Below are 21,545 nucleotides of genomic sequence, written 5' to 3' on the forward strand. Positions count from 1 at the left end.
AGAGTGCAATTGTGAACATTGCCCACAACTGCCCTACAATGAACCACATATGCACCAAACCACCTAAAAAGTGCTTTAAACAGCTTGTCAAGCCGAATGAGTTACTTTTTCTCATTTTGCCTCTAACTGCCCAGCAGTACATCCCAGCATCACCAAACCACATTCACATGCAGGGGGTGAGAAGCTACACCACATAAATGAGATTTAGGCCTCTAGCACGTTCTGCTGGCCTGCAATCACTAAATCTAACAGTTATTGCTTAAAAAGTTGTTTCAGACCAAATAGAGTGCAATTGTGAACATTGCCCACAACTGCCCTACAATGAACCACATATGCACCAAACCACCTAAAAAGTGCTTTAAACAGCTTGTCAGGCCGAATGAGTTACCTTTTCTCATTTTGCCTCTAACTGCCCAACAGTACATCCCAGCATCACCAAACCACATTCACATGCAGGGAGTGAGAAGCTACACCACATATATGAGATTTAGGCCTATAGCACGTTCTGCTGGCTTGCAATCACTAAATCTAACAGTTATTGCTTAAAAAGTTGTTTCAGGCCGAATAGAGTGCAATCGTGAACATTGCCCACAACTGCCCTACAATGAACCACATATGCACCAAACCACCTAAAAAGTGCTTTAAACAGCTTGTCAGGCCGAATGAGTTACTTTTTCTCATTTTGCCTGTAACTGCCCAGCAGTACATCCCAGCATCACCAAACCACATTCACATGCAGGGGGTGAGAAGCTACACCACATATATGAGATTCAGGCCTCTAGCACGTTCTGCTGGCTTGCAATCACTAAATCTAACAGTTATTGCTTAAAAAGTTGTTTCAGGCCGAATAGAGTGCAATTGTGAACATTGCCCACAACTGCCCTACAATGAACCACATATGCACCAAACCACCTAAAAAGTGCTTTAAACAGCTTGTCAGGCCGAATGAGTTACTTTTTCTCATTTTGCCTGTAACTGCCCAGCAGTACATCCCAGCATCACCAAACCACATTCACATGCAGGGGGTGAGAAGCTACACCACATATATGAGATTCAGGCCTCTAGCACGTTCTGCTGGCTTGCAATCACTAAATCTAACAGTTATTGCTTAAAAAGTTAATTCAGGCCGAATAGAGTGCAATTGTGAACATTGCCCACAACTGCCCTACAATGAACCACATATGCACCAAACCACCTAAAAAGTGCTTTAAACAGCTTGTCAGGCCGAATGAGTTACTTTTTCTCATTTTGCCTGTAACTGCCCAGCAGTACATCCCAGCATCACCAAACCACATTCACATGCAGGGGGTGAGAAGCTACACCACATATATGAGATTTAGGCCTCTAGCACGTTCTGCTGGCTTGCAATCACTAAATCTAACAGTTATTGCTTAAAAAGTTGTTTCAGGCCGAATAGAGTGCAATTGTGAACATTGCCCACAACTGCCCTACAATGAACCACATATGCACCAAACCACCTAAAAAGTGCTTTAAACAGCTTGTCAGGCCGAATGAGTTACTTTTTCTCATTTTGCCTGTAACTGCCCAGCAGTACATCCCAGCATCACCAAACCACATTCACATGCAGGGGGTGAGAAGCTACACCACATATATGAGATTTAGGCCTCTAGCACGTTCTGCTGGCTTGCAATCACTAAATCTAACAGTTATTGCTTAAAAAGTTGTTTCAGGCCGAATAGAGTGCAATTGTGAACATTGCCCACAACTGCCCTACAATGAACCACATATGCACCAAACCACCTAAAAAGTGCTTTAAACAGCTTGTCAGGCCGAATGAGTTACTTTTTCTCATTTTGCCTGTAACTGCCAAGCAGTACATCCCAGCATCACCAAACCACATTCACATGCAGGGGGTGAGAAGCTACACCACATATATGAGATTTAGGCCTCTAGCACGTTCTGCTGGCTTGCAATCACTAAATCTAACAGTTATTGCTTAAAAAGTTGTTTCAGGCCGAATAGAGTGCAATTGTGAACATTGCCCACAACTGCCCTACAATGAACCACATATGCACCAAACCACCTAAAAAGTGCTTTAAACAGCTTGTCAGGCCGAATGAGTTACTTTTTCTCATTTTGCCTCTAACTGCCCAGCAGTACATCCCAGCATCACCAAACCACATTCACATGCAGGGGGTGAGAAGCTACACCACATATATGAGATTCAGGCCTCTAGCACGTTCTGCTGGCTTGCAATCACTAAATCTAACAGTTATTGCTTAAAAAGTTAATTCAGGCCGAATAGAGTGCAATTGTGAACATTGCCCACAACTGCCCGACAATGAACCACATATGCACCAAACCACCTAAAAAGTGCTTTAAACAGCTTGTCAGGCCGAATGAGTTACTTTTTCTCATTTTGCCTGTAACTGCCCAGCAGTACATCCCAGCATCACCAAACCACATTCACATGCAGGGGGTGAGAAGCTACACCACATATATGAGATTCAGGCCTCTAGCACGTTCTGCTGGCTTGCAATCACTAAATCTAACAGTTATTGCTTAAAAAGTTAATTCAGGCCGAATAGAGTGCAATTGTGAACATTGCCCACAACTGCCCTACAATGAACCACATATGCACCAAACCACCTAAAAAGTGCTTTAAACAGCTTGTCAGGCCGAATGAGTTACTTTTTCTCATTTTGCCTGTAACTGCCCAGCAGTACATCCCAGCATCACCAAACCACATTCACATGCAGGGGGTGAGAAGCTACACCACATATATGAGATTCAGGCCTCTAGCACGTTCTGCTGGCTTGCAATCACTAAATCTAACAGTTATTGCTTAAAAAGTTGTTTCAGGCCGAATAGAGTGCAATTGTGAACATTGCCCACAACTGCCCTACAATGAACCACATATGCACCAAACCACCTAAAAAGTGCTTCAAACAGCTTGTCAGGCCGAATGAGTTACTTTTTCTCATTTTGCCTGTAACTGCCCAGCAGTACATCCCAGCATCACCAAACCACATTCACATGCAGGGGGTGAGAAGCTACACCACATATATGAGATTCAGGCCTCTAGCACGTTCTGCTGGCTTGCAATCACTAAATCTAACAGTTATTGCTTAAAAAGTTGTTTCAGGCCGAATAGAGTGCAATTGTGAACATTGCCCACAACTGCCCTACAATGAACCACATATGCACCAAACCACCTAAAAAGTGCTTTAAACAGCTTGTCAGGCCGAATGAGTTACTTTTTCTCATTTTGCCTCTAACTGCCCAGCAGTACATCCCAGCATCACCAAACCACATTCACATGCAGGGGGTGAGAAGCTACACCACATATATGAGATTCAGGCCTCTAGCACGTTCTGCTGGCTTGCAATCACTAAATCTAACAGTTATTGCTTAAAAAGTTAATTCAGGCCGAATAGAGTGCAATTGTGAACATTGCCCACAACTGCCCTACAATGAACCACATATGCACCAAACCACCTAAAAAGTGCTTTAAACAGCTTGTCAGGCCGAATGAGTTACTTTTTCTCATTTTGCCTGTAACTGCCCAGCAGTACATCCCAGCATCACCAAACCACATTCACATGCAGGGGGTGAGAAGCTACACCACATATATGAGATTCAGGCCTCTAGCACGTTCTGCTGGCTTGCAATCACTAAATCTAACAGTTATTGCTTAAAAAGTTAATTCAGGCCGAATAGAGTGCAATTGTGAACATTGCCCACAACTGCCCTACAATGAACCACATATGCACCAAACCACCTAAAAAGTGCTTTAAACAGCTTGTCAGGCCGAATGAGTTACTTTTTCTCATTTTGCCTGTAACTGCCCAGCAGTACATCCCAGCATCACCAAACCACATTCACATGCAGGGGGTGAGAAGCTACACCACATATATGAGATTCAGGCCTCTAGCACGTTCTGCTGGCTTGCAATCACTAAATCTAACAGTTATTGCTTAAAAAGTTGTTTCAGGCCGAATAGAGTGCAATTGTGAACATTGCCCACAACTGCCCTACAATGAACCACATATGCACCAAACCACCTAAAAAGTGCTTTAAACAGCTTGTCAGGCCGAATGAGTTACTTTTTCTCATTTTGCCTGTAACTGCCAAGCAGTACATCCCAGCATCACCAAACCACATTCACATGCAGGGGGTGAGAAGCTACACCACATATATGAGATTTAGGCCTCTAGCACGTTCTGCTGGCTTGCAATCACTAAATCTAACAGTTATTGCTTAAAAAGTTGTTTCAGGCCGAATAGAGTGCAATTGTGAACATTGCCCACAACTGCCCTACAATGAACCACATATGCACCAAACCACCTAAAAAGTGCTTTAAACAGCTTGTCAGGCCGAATGAGTTACTTTTTCTCATTTTGCCTCTAACTGCCCAGCAGTACATCCCAGCATCACCAAACCACATTCACATGCAGGGGGTGAGAAGCTACACCACATATATGAGATTCAGGCCTCTAGCACGTTCTGCTGGCTTGCAATCACTAAATCTAACAGTTATTGCTTAAAAAGTTAATTCAGGCCGAATAGAGTGCAATTGTGAACATTGCCCACAACTGCCCTACAATGAACCACATATGCACCAAACCACCTAAAAAGTGCTTTAAACAGCTTGTCAGGCCGAATGAGTTACTTTTTCTCATTTTGCCTGTAACTGCCCAGCAGTACATCCCAGCATCACCAAACCACATTCACATGCAGGGGGTGAGAAGCTACACCACATATATGAGATTCAGGCCTCTAGCACGTTCTGCTGGCTTGCAATCACTAAATCTAACAGTTATTGCTTAAAAAGTTGTTTCAGGCCGAATAGAGTGCAATTGTGAACATTGCCCACAACTGCCCTACAATGAACCACATATGCACCAAACCACCTAAAAAGTGCTTCAAACAGCTTGTCAGGCCGAATGAGTTACTTTTTCTCATTTTGCCTGTAACTGCCCAGCAGTACATCCCAGCATCACCAAACCACATTCACATGCAGGGGGTGAGAAGCTACACCACATATATGAGATTCAGGCCTCTAGCACGTTCTGCTGGCTTGCAATCACTAAATCTAACAGTTATTGCTTAAAAAGTTGTTTCAGACCAAATAGAGTGCAATTGTGAACATTGCCCACAACTGCCCTACAATGAACCACATATGCACCAAACCACCTAAAAAGTGCTTTAAACAGCTTGTCAGGCCGAATGAGTTACTTTTTCTCATTTTGCCTCTAACTGCCCAGCAGTACATCCCAGCATCACCAAACCACATTCACATGCAGGGAGTGAGAAGCTACACCACATATATGAGATTTAGGCCTATAGCACGTTCTGCTGGCTTGCAATCACTAAATCTAACAGTTATTGCTTAAAAAGTTGTTTCAGGCCGAATAGAGTGCAATCGTGAACATTGCCCACAACTGCCCTACAATGAACCACATATGCACCAAACCACCTAAAAAGTGCTTTAAACAGCTTGTCAGGCCGAATGAGTTACTTTTTCTCATTTTGCCTGTAACTGCCCAGCAGTACATCCCAGCATCACCAAACCACATTCACATGCAGGGGGTGAGAAGCTACACCACATATATGAGATTCAGGCCTCTAGCACGTTCTGCTGGCTTGCAATCACTAAATCTAACAGTTATTGCTTAAAAAGTTGTTTCAGGCCGAATAGAGTGCAATTGTGAACATTGCCCACAACTGCCCTACAATGAACCACATATGCACCAAACCACCTAAAAAGTGCTTTAAACAGCTTGTCAGGCCGAATGAGTTACTTTTTCTCATTTTGCCTGTAACTGCCCAGCAGTACATCCCAGCATCACCAAACCACATTCACATGCAGTGGGTGAGAAGCTACACCACATATATGAGATTCAGGCCTCTAGCACGTTCTGCTGGCTTGCAATCACTAAATCTAACAGTTATTGCTTAAAAAGTTGTTTCAGGCCGAATAGAGTGCAATTGTGAACATTGCCCACAACTGCCCTACAATGAACCACATATGCACCAAACCACCTAAAAAGTGCTTTAAACAGCTTGTCAGGCCGAATGAGTTACTTTTTCTCATTTTGCCTCTAACTGCCCAGCAGTACATCCCAGCATCACCAAACCACATTCACATGCAGGGGGTGAGAAGCTACACCACATATATGAGATTCAGGCCTCTAGCACGTTCTGCTGGCTTGCAATCACTAAATCTAACAGTTATTGCTTAAAAAGTTAATTCAGGCCGAATAGAGTGCAATTGTGAACATTGCCCACAACTGCCCTACAATGAACCACATATGCACCAAACCACCTAAAAAGTGCTTTAAACAGCTTGTCAAGCCGAATGAGTTACTTTTTCTCATTTTGCCTCTAACTGCCCAGCAGTACATCCCAGCATCACCAAACCACATTCACATGCAGGGGGTGAGAAGCTACACCACATATATGAGATTTAGGCCTCTAGCACGTTCTGCTGGCCTGCAATCACTAAATCTAACAGTTATTGCTTAAAAAGTTGTTTCAGACCAAATAGAGTGCAATTGTGAACATTGCCCACAACTGCCCTACAATGAACCACATATGCACCAAACCACCTAAAAAGTGCTTTAAACAGCTTGTCAGGCCGAATGAGTTACTTTTTCTCATTTTGCCTCTAACTGCCCAGCAGTACATCCCAGCATCACCAAACCACATTCACATGCAGGGAGTGAGAAGCTACACCACATATATGAGATTTAGGCCTATAGCACGTTCTGCTGGCTTGCAATCACTAAATCTAACAGTTATTGCTTAAAAAGTTGTTTCAGGCCGAATAGAGTGCAATCGTGAACATTGCCCACAACTGCCCTACAATGAACCACATATGCACCAAACCACCTAAAAAGTGCTTTAAACAGCTTGTCAGGCCGAATGAGTTACTTTTTCTCATTTTGCCTGTAACTGCCCAGCAGTACATCCCAGCATCACCAAACCACATTCACATGCAGGGGGTGAGAAGCTACACCACATATATGAGATTCAGGCCTCTAGCACGTTCTGCTGGCTTGCAATCACTAAATCTAACAGTTATTGCTTAAAAAGTTGTTTCAGGCCGAATAGAGTGCAATTGTGAACATTGCCCACAACTGCCCTACAATGAACCACATATGCACCAAACCACCTAAAAAGTGCTTTAAACAGCTTGTCAGGCCGAATGAGTTACTTTTTCTCATTTTGCCTGTAACTGCCCAGCAGTACATCCCAGCATCACCAAACCACATTCACATGCAGGGGGTGAGAAGCTACACCACATATATGAGATTCAGGCCTCTAGCACGTTCTGCTGGCTTGCAATCACTAAACCTAACAGTTATTGCTTAAAAAGTTAATTCAGGCCGAATAGAGTGCAATTGTGAACATTGCCCACAACTGCCCTACAATGAACCACATATGCACCAAACCACCTAAAAAGTGCTTTAAACAGCTTGTCAGGCCGAATGAGTTACTTTTTCTCATTTTGCCTGTAACTGCCCAGCAGTACATCCCAGCATCACCAAACCACATTCACATGCAGGGGGTGAGAAGCTACACCACATATATGAGATTTAGGCCTCTAGCACGTTCTGCTGGCTTGCAATCACTAAATCTAACAGTTATTGCTTAAAAAGTTGTTTCAGGCCGAATAGAGTGCAATTGTGAACATTGCCCACAACTGCCCTACAATGAACCACATATGCACCAAACCACCTAAAAAGTGCTTTAAACAGCTTGTCAGGCCGAATGAGTTACTTTTTCTCATTTTGCCTGTAACTGCCCAGCAGTACATCCCAGCATCACCAAACCACATTCACATGCAGGGGGTGAGAAGCTACACCACATATATGAGATTTAGGCCTCTAGCACGTTCTGCTGGCTTGCAATCACTAAATCTAACAGTTATTGCTTAAAAAGTTGTTTCAGGCCGAATAGAGTGCAATTGTGAACATTGCCCACAACTGCCCTACAATGAACCACATATGCACCAAACCACCTAAAAAGTGCTTTAAACAGCTTGTCAGGCCGAATGAGTTACTTTTTCTCATTTTGCCTGTAACTGCCAAGCAGTACATCCCAGCATCACCAAACCACATTCACATGCAGGGGGTGAGAAGCTACACCACATATATGAGATTTAGGCCTCTAGCACGTTCTGCTGGCTTGCAATCACTAAATCTAACAGTTATTGCTTAAAAAGTTGTTTCAGGCCGAATAGAGTGCAATTGTGAACATTGCCCACAACTGCCCTACAATGAACCACATATGCACCAAACCACCTAAAAAGTGCTTTAAACAGCTTGTCAGGCCGAATGAGTTACTTTTTCTCATTTTGCCTCTAACTGCCCAGCAGTACATCCCAGCATCACCAAACCACATTCACATGCAGGGGGTGAGAAGCTACACCACATATATGAGATTCAGGCCTCTAGCACGTTCTGCTGGCTTGCAATCACTAAATCTAACAGTTATTGCTTAAAAAGTTAATTCAGGCCGAATAGAGTGCAATTGTGAACATTGCCCACAACTGCCCTACAATGAACCACATATGCACCAAACCACCTAAAAAGTGCTTTAAACAGCTTGTCAGGCCGAATGAGTTACTTTTTCTCATTTTGCCTGTAACTGCCCAGCAGTACATCCCAGCATCACCAAACCACATTCACATGCAGGGGGTGAGAAGCTACACCACATATATGAGATTCAGGCCTCTAGCACGTTCTGCTGGCTTGCAATCACTAAATCTAACAGTTATTGCTTAAAAAGTTGTTTCAGGCCGAATAGAGTGCAATTGTGAACATTGCCCACAACTGCCCTACAATGAACCACATATGCACCAAACCACCTAAAAAGTGCTTCAAACAGCTTGTCAGGCCGAATGAGTTACTTTTTCTCATTTTGCCTGTAACTGCCCAGCAGTACATCCCAGCATCACCAAACCACATTCACATGCAGGGGGTGAGAAGCTACACCACATATATGAGATTCAGGCCTCTAGCACGTTCTGCTGGCTTGCAATCACTAAATCTAACAGTTATTGCTTAAAAAGTTGTTTCAGGCCGAATAGAGTGCAATTGTGAACATTGCCCACAACTGCCCTACAATGAACCACATATGCACCAAACCACCTAAAAAGTGCTTTAAACAGCTTGTCAGGCCGAATGAGTTACTTTTTCTCATTTTGCCTCTAACTGCCCAGCAGTACATCCCAGCATCACCAAACCACATTCACATGCAGGGGGTGAGAAGCTACACCACATATATGAGATTCAGGCCTCTAGCACGTTCTGCTGGCTTGCAATCACTAAATCTAACAGTTATTGCTTAAAAAGTTAATTCAGGCCGAATAGAGTGCAATTGTGAACATTGCCCACAACTGCCCTACAATGAACCACATATGCACCAAACCACCTAAAAAGTGCTTTAAACAGCTTGTCAGGCCGAATGAGTTACTTTTTCTCATTTTGCCTGTAACTGCCCAGCAGTACATCCCAGCATCACCAAACCACATTCACATGCAGGGGGTGAGAAGCTACACCACATATATGAGATTCAGGCCTCTAGCACGTTCTGCTGGCTTGCAATCACTAAATCTAACAGTTATTGCTTAAAAAGTTAATTCAGGCCGAATAGAGTGCAATTGTGAACATTGCCCACAACTGCCCTACAATGAACCACATATGCACCAAACCACCTAAAAAGTGCTTTAAACAGCTTGTCAGGCCGAATGAGTTACTTTTTCTCATTTTGCCTGTAACTGCCCAGCAGTACATCCCAGCATCACCAAACCACATTCACATGCAGGGGGTGAGAAGCTACACCACATATATGAGATTCAGGCCTCTAGCACGTTCTGCTGGCTTGCAATCACTAAATCTAACAGTTATTGCTTAAAAAGTTGTTTCAGGCCGAATAGAGTGCAATTGTGAACATTGCCCACAACTGCCCTACAATGAACCACATATGCACCAAACCACCTAAAAAGTGCTTTAAACAGCTTGTCAAGCCGAATGAGTTACTTTTTCTCATTTTGCCTCTAACTGCCCAGCAGTACATCCCAGCATCACCAAACCACATTCACATGCAGGGGGTGAGAAGCTACACCACATATATGAGATTCAGGCCTCTAGCACGTTCTGCTGGCTTGCAATCACTAAACCTAACAGTTATTGCTTAAAAAGTTAATTCAGGCCGAATAGAGTGCAATTGTGAACATTGCCCACAACTGCCCTACAATGAACCACATATGCACCAAACCACCTAAAAAGTGCTTTAAACAGCTTGTCAGGCCGAATGAGTTACTTTTTCTCATTTTGCCTGTAACTGCCCAGCAGTACATCCCAGCATCACCAAACCACATTCACATGCAGGGGGTGAGAAGCTACACCACATATATGAGATTTAGGCCTCTAGCACGTTCTGCTGGCTTGCAATCACTAAATCTAACAGTTATTGCTTAAAAAGTTGTTTCAGGCCGAATAGAGTGCAATTGTGAACATTGCCCACAACTGCCCTACAATGAACCACATATGCACCAAACCACCTAAAAAGTGCTTTAAACAGCTTGTCAGGCCGAATGAGTTACTTTTTCTCATTTTGCCTGTAACTGCCCAGCAGTACATCCCAGCATCACCAAACCACATTCACATGCAGGGGGTGAGAAGCTACACCACATATATGAGATTTAGGCCTCTAGCACGTTCTGCTGGCTTGCAATCACTAAATCTAACAGTTATTGCTTAAAAAGTTGTTTCAGGCCGAATAGAGTGCAATTGTGAACATTGCCCACAACTGCCCTACAATGAACCACATATGCACCAAACCACCTAAAAAGTGCTTTAAACAGCTTGTCAGGCCGAATGAGTTACTTTTTCTCATTTTGCCTGTAACTGCCAAGCAGTACATCCCAGCATCACCAAACCACATTCACATGCAGGGGGTGAGAAGCTACACCACATATATGAGATTTAGGCCTCTAGCACGTTCTGCTGGCTTGCAATCACTAAATCTAACAGTTATTGCTTAAAAAGTTGTTTCAGGCCGAATAGAGTGCAATTGTGAACATTGCCCACAACTGCCCTACAATGAACCACATATGCACCAAACCACCTAAAAAGTGCTTTAAACAGCTTGTCAGGCCGAATGAGTTACTTTTTCTCATTTTGCCTCTAACTGCCCAGCAGTACATCCCAGCATCACCAAACCACATTCACATGCAGGGGGTGAGAAGCTACACCACATATATGAGATTCAGGCCTCTAGCACGTTCTGCTGGCTTGCAATCACTAAATCTAACAGTTATTGCTTAAAAAGTTAATTCAGGCCGAATAGAGTGCAATTGTGAACATTGCCCACAACTGCCCGACAATGAACCACATATGCACCAAACCACCTAAAAAGTGCTTTAAACAGCTTGTCAGGCCGAATGAGTTACTTTTTCTCATTTTGCCTGTAACTGCCCAGCAGTACATCCCAGCATCACCAAACCACATTCACATGCAGGGGGTGAGAAGCTACACCACATATATGAGATTCAGGCCTCTAGCACGTTCTGCTGGCTTGCAATCACTAAATCTAACAGTTATTGCTTAAAAAGTTAATTCAGGCCGAATAGAGTGCAATTGTGAACATTGCCCACAACTGCCCTACAATGAACCACATATGCACCAAACCACCTAAAAAGTGCTTTAAACAGCTTGTCAGGCCGAATGAGTTACTTTTTCTCATTTTGCCTGTAACTGCCCAGCAGTACATCCCAGCATCACCAAACCACATTCACATGCAGGGGGTGAGAAGCTACACCACATATATGAGATTCAGGCCTCTAGCACGTTCTGCTGGCTTGCAATCACTAAATCTAACAGTTATTGCTTAAAAAGTTGTTTCAGGCCGAATAGAGTGCAATTGTGAACATTGCCCACAACTGCCCTACAATGAACCACATATGCACCAAACCACCTAAAAAGTGCTTCAAACAGCTTGTCAGGCCGAATGAGTTACTTTTTCTCATTTTGCCTGTAACTGCCCAGCAGTACATCCCAGCATCACCAAACCACATTCACATGCAGGGGGTGAGAAGCTACACCACATATATGAGATTCAGGCCTCTAGCACGTTCTGCTGGCTTGCAATCACTAAATCTAACAGTTATTGCTTAAAAAGTTGTTTCAGGCCGAATAGAGTGCAATTGTGAACATTGCCCACAACTGCCCTACAATGAACCACATATGCACCAAACCACCTAAAAAGTGCTTTAAACAGCTTGTCAGGCCGAATGAGTTACTTTTTCTCATTTTGCCTCTAACTGCCCAGCAGTACATCCCAGCATCACCAAACCACATTCACATGCAGGGGGTGAGAAGCTACACCACATATATGAGATTCAGGCCTCTAGCACGTTCTGCTGGCTTGCAATCACTAAATCTAACAGTTATTGCTTAAAAAGTTAATTCAGGCCGAATAGAGTGCAATTGTGAACATTGCCCACAACTGCCCTACAATGAACCACATATGCACCAAACCACCTAAAAAGTGCTTTAAACAGCTTGTCAGGCCGAATGAGTTACTTTTTCTCATTTTGCCTGTAACTGCCCAGCAGTACATCCCAGCATCACCAAACCACATTCACATGCAGGGGGTGAGAAGCTACACCACATATATGAGATTCAGGCCTCTAGCACGTTCTGCTGGCTTGCAATCACTAAATCTAACAGTTATTGCTTAAAAAGTTAATTCAGGCCGAATAGAGTGCAATTGTGAACATTGCCCACAACTGCCCTACAATGAACCACATATGCACCAAACCACCTAAAAAGTGCTTTAAACAGCTTGTCAGGCCGAATGAGTTACTTTTTCTCATTTTGCCTGTAACTGCCCAGCAGTACATCCCAGCATCACCAAACCACATTCACATGCAGGGGGTGAGAAGCTACACCACATATATGAGATTCAGGCCTCTAGCACGTTCTGCTGGCTTGCAATCACTAAATCTAACAGTTATTGCTTAAAAAGTTGTTTCAGGCCGAATAGAGTGCAATTGTGAACATTGCCCACAACTGCCCTACAATGAACCACATATGCACCAAACCACCTAAAAAGTGCTTTAAACAGCTTGTCAAGCCGAATGAGTTACTTTTTCTCATTTTGCCTCTAACTGCCCAGCAGTACATCCCAGCATCACCAAACCACATTCACATGCAGGGGGTGAGAAGCTACACCACATATATGAGATTTAGGCCTCTAGCACGTTCTGCTGGCTTGCAATCACTAAATCTAACAGTTATTGCTTAAAAAGTTGTTTCAGACCAAATAGAGTGCAATTGTGAACATTGCCCACAACTGCCCTACAATGAACCACATATGCACCAAACCACCTAAAAAGTGCTTTAAACAGCTTGTCAGGCCGAATGAGTTACTTTTTCTCATTTTGCCTCTAACTGCCCAGCAGTACATCCCAGCATCACCAAACCACATTCACATGCAGGGAGTGAGAAGCTACACCACATATATGAGATTTAGGCCTATAGCACGTTCTGCTGGCTTGCAATCACTAAATCTAACAGTTATTGCTTAAAAAGTTGTTTCAGGCCGAATAGAGTGCAATTGTGAACATTGCCCACAACTGCCCTACAATGAACCACATATGCACCAAACCACCTAAAAAGTGCTTTAAACAGCTTGTCAGGCCGAATGAGTTACTTTTTCTCATTTTGCCTGTAACTGCCCAGCAGTACATCCCAGCATCACCAAACCACATTCACATGCAGTGGGTGAGAAGCTACACCACATATATGAGATTCAGGCCTCTAGCACGTTCTGCTGGCTTGCAATCACTAAATCTAACAGTTATTGCTTAAAAAGTTGTTTCAGGCCGAATAGAGTGCAATTGTGAACATTGCCCACAACTGCCCTACAATGAACCACATATGCACCAAACCACCTAAAAAGTGCTTTAAACAGCTTGTCAGGCCGAATGAGTTACTTTTTCTCATTTTGCCTCTAACTGCCCAGCAGTACATCCCAGCATCACCAAACCACATTCACATGCAGGGGGTGAGAAGCTACACCACATATATGAGATTCAGGCCTCTAGCACGTTCTGCTGGCTTGCAATCACTAAATCTAACAGTTATTGCTTAAAAAGTTAATTCAGGCCGAATAGAGTGCAATTGTGAACATTGCCCACAACTGCCCTACAATGAACCACATATGCACCAAACCACCTAAAAAGTGCTTTAAACAGCTTGTCAGGCTGAATGAGTTACTTTTTCTCATTTTGCCTGTAACTGCCCAGCAGTACATCCCAGCATCACCAAACCACATTCACATGCAGGGGGTGAGAAGCTACACCACATATATGAGATTCAGGCCTCTAGCACGTTCTGCTGGCTTGCAATCACTAAATCTAACAGTTATTGCTTAAAAAGTTGTTTCAGGCCGAATAGAGTGCAATTGTGAACATTGCCCACAACTGCCCGACAATGAACCACATATGCACCAAACCACCTAAAAAGTGCTTTAAACAGCTTGTCAGGACGAATGAGTTACTTTTTCTCATTTTGCCTGTAACTGCCCAGCAGTACATCCCAGCATCACCAAACCACATTCACATGCAGGGGGTGAGAAGCTACACCACATATATGAGATTTAGGCCTCTAGCACGTTCTGCTGGCTAACAGTTATTGCTTAAAAAGTTGTTTCAGACCAAATAGAGTGCAATTGTGAACATTGCCCACAACTGCCCTACAATGAACCACATATGCACCAAACCACCTAAAAAGTGCTTTAAACAGCTTGTCAGGCCGAATGAGTTACTTTTTCTCATTTTGCCTGTAACTGCCCAGCAGTACATCCCAGCATCACCAAACCACATTCACATGCAGGGAGTGAGAAGCTACACCACATATATGAGATTTAGGCCTATAGCACGTTCTGCTGGCTTGCAATCACTAAATCTAACAGTTATTGCTTAAAAAGTTGTTTCAGGCCTAATAGAGTGCAATCGTGAACATTGCCCACAACTGCCCTACAATGAACCACATATGCACCAAACCACCTAAAAAGTGCTTTAAACAGCTTGTCAGGCCGAATGAGTTACTTTTTCTCATTTTGCCTCTAACTGCCCAGCAGTACATCCCAGCATCACCAAACCACATTCACATGCAGGGGGTGAGAAGCTACACCACATATATGAGATTCAGGCCTCTAGCACGTTCTGCTGGCTTGCAATCACTAAATCTAACAGTTATTGCTTAAAAAGTTGTTTCAGGCCGAATAGAGTGCAATTGTGAACATTGCCCACAACTGCCCTACAATGAACCACATATGCACCAAACCACCTAAAAAGTGCTTTAAACAGCTTGTCAGGCCGAATGAGTTACTTTTTCTCATTTTGCCTGTAACTGCCCAGCAGTACATCCCAGCATCACCAAACCACATTCACATGCAGTGGGTGAGAAGCTACACCACATATATGAGATTCAGGCCTCTAGCACGTTCTGCTGGCTTGCAATCACTAAATCTAACAGTTATTGCTTAAAAAGTTGTTTCAGGCCGAATAGAGTGCAATTGTGAACATTGCCCACAACTGCCCTACAATGAACCACATATGCACCAAACCATCTAAAAAGTGCTTTAAACAGCTTGTCAGGCCGAATGAGTTACTTTTTCTCATTTTGCCTCTAACTGCCCAGCAGTACATCCCAGCATCACCAAACCACATTCACATGCAGGGGGTGAGAAGCTACACCACATATATGAGATTCAGGCCTCTAGCACGTTCTGCTGGCTTGCAATCACTAAATCTAACAGTTATTGCTTAAAAAGTTGTTTCAGGCCGAATAGAGTGCAATTGTGAACATTGCCCACAATTGCCCGACAATGAACCACATATGCACCAAACCACCTAAAAAGTGCTTTAAACAGCTTGTCAGGCCGAATGAGTTACTTTTTCTCATTTTGCCTGTAACTGCCCAGCAGTACATCCCAGCATCACCAAACCACATTCACATGCAGGGGGTGAGAAGCTACACCACATATATGAGATTTAGGCCTCTAGCACGTTCTGCTGGCTAACAGTTATTGCTTAAAAAGTTGTTTCAGACCAAATAGAGTGCAATTGTGAACATTGCCCACAACTGCCCTACAATGAACCACATATGCACCAAACCACCTAAAAAGTGCTTTAAACAGCTTGTCAGGCCGAATGAGTTACTTTTTCTCATTTTGCCTCTAACTGCCCAGCAGTACATCCCAGCATCACCAAACCACATTCACATGCAGGGAGTGAGAAGCTACACCACATATATGAGATTTAGGCCTCTAGCACGTTCTGCTGGCTTGCAATCACTAAATCTAACAGTTATTGCTTAAAAAGTTGTTTCAGACCGAATAGAGTGCAATTGTGAACATTGCCCACAACTGCCCTACAATGAACCACATATGCACCAAACCACCTAAAAAGTGCTTTAAACAGCTTGTCAGGCCGAATGAGTTACTTTTTCTCATTTTGCCTCTAACTGCCCAGCAGTACATCCCAGCATCACCAAACCACATTCACATGCAGGGGGTGAGAAGCTACACCACATATATGAGATTTAGGCCTCTAGCACGTTCTGCTGGCTTGCAATCACTAAATCTAACAGTTATTGCTTAAAAAGTTGTTTCAGACCAAATAGAGTGCAATTGTGAACATTGCCCACAACTGCCCTACAATGAACCACATATGCACCAAACCACCTAAAAAGTGCTTTAAACAGCTTGTCAGGCCGAATGAGTTACTTTTTCTCATTTTGCCTGTAACTGCCCAGCAGTACATCCCAGCATCACCAAACCACATTCACATGCAGGGGGTGAGAAGCTACACCACATATATGAGATTTAGGCCTCTAGCACGTTCTGCTGGCTTGCAATCACTAAATCTAACAGTTATTGCTTAAAAAGTTGTTTCAGACCAAATAGAGTGCAATTGTGAACATTGCCCACAACTGCCCTACAATGAACCACATATGCACCAAACCACCTAAAAAGTGCTTTAAACAGCTTGTCAGGCCGAATGAGTTACTTTTTCTCATTTTGCCTGTAACTGCCAAGCAGTACATCCCAGCATCACCAAACCACATTCACATGCAGGGGGTGAGAAGCTACACCAAATATATGAGATTTAGGCCTCTAGCACGTTCTGCTGGCTTGCAATCACTAAATCTAACAGTTATTGCTTAAAAAGTTAATTCAGGCCGAATAGAGTGCAATTGTGAATATTGCCCACAACTGCCCTACAATGAACCACATATGCACCAAACCACCTAAAAAGTGCTTTAAACAGCTTGTCAGGCCGAATGAGTTACTTTTTCTCATTTTGCCTCTAACTGCCCAGCAGTACATCCCAGCATCACCAAACCACATTCACATGCAGGGGGTGAGAAGCTACACCACATATATGAGATTCAGGCCTCTAGCACGTTCTGCTGGCTTGCAATCACTAAATCTAACAGTTATTGCTTAAAAAGTTAATTCAGGCCGAATAGAGTGCAATTGTGAACATTGCCCACAACTGCCCTACAATGAACCACATATGCACCAAACCACCTAAAAAGTGCTTTAAACAGCTTGTCAGGCCGAATGAGTTACTTTTTCTCATTTTGCCTGTAACTGCCCAGCAGTACATCCCAGCATCACCAAACCACATTCACATGCAGGGGGTGAGAAGCTACACCACATATATGAGATTCAGGCCTCTAGCACGTTCTGCTGGCTTGCAATCACTAAATCTAACAGTTATTGCTTAAAAAGTTGTTTCAGGCCGAATAGAGTGCAATTGTGAACATTGCCCACAACTGCCGTACAATGAACCACATATGCACCAAAACACCTAAAAAGTGCTTTAAACAGCTTGTCAAGCCGAATGAGTTACTTTTTCTCATTTTGCCTCTAACTGCCCAGCAGTACATCCCAGCATCACCAAACCACATTCACATGCAGGGGGTGAGAAGCTACACCACATATATGAGATTTAGGCCTCTAGCACGTTCTGCTGGCTTGCAATCACTAAATCTAACAGTTATTGCTTAAAAAGTTGTTTCAGACCAAATAGAGTGCAATTGTGAACATTGCCCACAACTGCCCTACAATGAACCACATATGCACCAAACCACCTAAAAAGTGCTTTAAACAGCTTGTCAGGCCGAATGAGTTACTTTTTCTCATTTTGCCTCTAACTGCCCAGCAGTACATCCCAGCATCACCAAACCACATTCACATGCAGGGGGTGAGAAGCTACACCACATATATGAGATTCAGGCCTCTAGCACGTTCTGCTGGCTTGCAATCACTAAATCTAACAGTTATTGCTTAAAAAGTTAATTCAGGCCGAATAGAGTGCAATTGTGAACATTGCCCACAACTGCCCTACAATGAACCACATATGCACCAAACCACCTAAAAAGTGCTTTAAACAGCTTGTCAGGCCGAATGAGTTACTTTTTCTCATTTTGCCTGTAACTGCCCAGCAGTACATCCCAGCATCACCAAACCACATTCACATGCAGGGGGTGAGAAGCTACACCACATATATGAGATTCAGGCCTCTAGCACGTTCTGCTGGCTTGCAATCACTAAATCTAACAGTTATTGCTTAAAAAGTTGTTTCAGGCCGAATAGAGTGCAATTGTGAACATTGCCCACAACTGCCCGACAATGAACCACATATGCACCAAACCACCTAAAAAGTGCTTTAAACAGCTTGTCAGGCCGAATGAGTTACTTTTTCTCATTTTGCCTGTAACTGCCCAGCAGTACATCCCAGCATCACCAAACCACATTCACATGCAGGGGGTGAGAAGCTACACCACATATATGAGATTTAGGCCTCTAGCACGTTCTGCTGGCTAACAGTTATTGCTTAAAAAGTTGTTTCAGACCAAATAGAGTGCAATTGTGAACATTGCCCACAACTGCCCTACAATGAACCACATATGCACCAAACCACCTAAAAAGTGCTTTAAACAGCTTGTCAGGCCGAATGAGTTACTTTTTCTCATTTTGCCTGTAACTGCCCAACAGTACATCCCAGCATCACCAAACCACATTCACATGCAGGGAGTGAGAAGCTACACCACATATATGAGATTTAGGCCTATAGCACGTTCTGCTGGCTTGCAATCACTAAATCTAACAGTTATTGCTTAAAAAGTTGTTTCAGGCCGAATAGAGTGCAATCGTGAACATTGCCCACAACTGCCCTACAATGAACCACATATGCACCAAACCACCTAAAAAGTGCTTTAAACAGCTTGTCAGGCCGAATGAGTTACTTTTTCTCATTTTGCCTCTAATTGCCCAGCAGTACATCCCAGCATCACCAAACCACATTCACATGCAGGGGGTGAGAAGCTACACCACATATATGAGATTCAGGCCTCTAGCACGTTCTGCTGGCTTGCAATCACTAAATCTAACAGTTATTGCTTAAAAAGTTGTTTCAGGCCGAATAGAGTGCAATTGTGAACATTGCCCACAACTGCCCTACAATGAACCACATATGCACCAAACCACCTAAAAAGTGCTTTAAACAGCTTGTCAGGCCGAATGAGTTACTTTTTCTCATTTTGCCTGTAACTGCCCAGCAGTACATCCCAGCATCACCAAACCACATTCACATGCAGGGGGTGAGAAGCTACACCACATATATGAGATTCAGGCCTCTAGCACGTTCTGCTGGCTTGCAATCACTAAATCTAACAGTTATTGCTTAAAAAGTTAATTCAGGCCGAATAGAGTGCAATTGTGAAAATTGCCCACAACTGCCCTACAATGAACCACATATGCACCAAACCACCTAAAAAGTGCTTTAAACAGCTTGTCAGGCCGAATGAGTTACTTTTTCTCATTTTGCCTGTAACTGCCCAGCAGTACATCCCAGCATCACCAAACCACATTCACATGCAGGGGGTGAGAAGCTACACCACATATATGAGATTCAGGCCTCTAGCACGTTCTGCTGGCTTGCAATCACTAAATCTAACAGTTATTGCTTAAAAAGTTGTTTCAGGCCGAATAGAGTGCAATTGTGAACATTGCCCACAACTGCCCGACAATGAACCACATATGCACCAAACCACCTAAAAAGTGCTTTAAACAGCTTGTCAGGCCGAATGAGTTACTTTTTCTCATTTTGCCTGTAACTGCCCAGCAGTACATCCCAGCATCACCAAACCACATTCACATGCAGGGGGTGAGAAGCTACACCACATATATGAGATTTAGGCCTCTAGCACGTTCTGCTGGCTAACAGTTATTGCTTAAAAAGTTGTTTCAGACCAAATAGAGTGCAATTGTGAACATTGCCCACAACTGCCCTACAATGAACCACATATGCACCAAACCACCTAAAAAGTGCTTTAAACAGCTTGTCAGGCCGAATGAGTTACTTTTTCTCATTTTGCCTCTAACTGCCCAGCAGTACATCCCAGCATCACCAAACCACATTCACATGCAGGGAGTGAGAAGCTACACCACATATATGAGATTTAGGCCTCTAGCACGTTCTGCTGGCTTGCAATCACTAAATCTAACAGTTATTGCTTAAAAAGTTGTTTCAGACCGAATAGAGTGCAATTGTGAACATTGCCCACAACTGCCCTACAATGAACCACATATGCACCAAACCACCTAAAAAGTGCTTTAAACAGCTTGTCAGGCCGAATGAGTTACTTTTTCTCATTTTGCCTCTAACTGCCCAGCAGTACATCCCAGCATCACCAAACCACATTCACATGCAGGGGGTGAGAAGCTACACCACATATATGAGATTCAGGCCTCTAGCACGTTCTGCTGGCTTGCAATCACTAAATCTAACAGTCATTGCTTAAAAAGTTAATTCAGGCCGAATAGAGTGCAATTGTGAACATTGCCCACAACTGCCCTACAATGAACCACATATGCACCAAACCACCTAAAAAGTGCTTTAAACAGCTTGTCAGGCCGAATGAGTTACTTTTTCTCATTTTGCCTGTAACTGCCCAGCAGTACATCCCAGCATCACCAAACCACATTCACATGCAGGGGGTGAGAAGCTACACCACATATATGAGATTCAGGCCTCTAGCACGTTCTGCTGGCTTGCAATCACTAAATCTAACAGTTATTGCTTAAAAAGTTGTTTCAGGCCGAATAGAGTGCAATCGTGAACATTGCCCACAACTGCCCTACAATGAACCACATATGCACCAAACCACCTAAAAAGTGCTTTAAACAGCTTGTCAGGCCGAATGAGTTACTTTTTCTCATTTTGCCTCTAACTGCCCAGCAGTACATCCCAGCATCACCAAACCACATTCACATGCAGGGGGTGAGAAGCTACACCACATATATGAGATTCAGGCCTCTAGCACGTTCTGCTGGCTTGCAATCACTAAATCTAACAGTTATTGCTTAAAAAGTTGTTTCAGGCCGAATAGAGTGCAATTGTGAACATTGCCCACAACTGCCCTACAATGAACCACATATGCACCAAACCACCTAAAAAGTGCTTTAAACAGCTTGTCAGGCCGAATGAG

This window comes from Dunckerocampus dactyliophorus, chromosome 14 (assembly GCF_027744805.1).
Source record: "Dunckerocampus dactyliophorus isolate RoL2022-P2 chromosome 14, RoL_Ddac_1.1, whole genome shotgun sequence".
Taxonomy (NCBI): Eukaryota; Metazoa; Chordata; class Actinopteri; order Syngnathiformes; family Syngnathidae; genus Dunckerocampus; species Dunckerocampus dactyliophorus.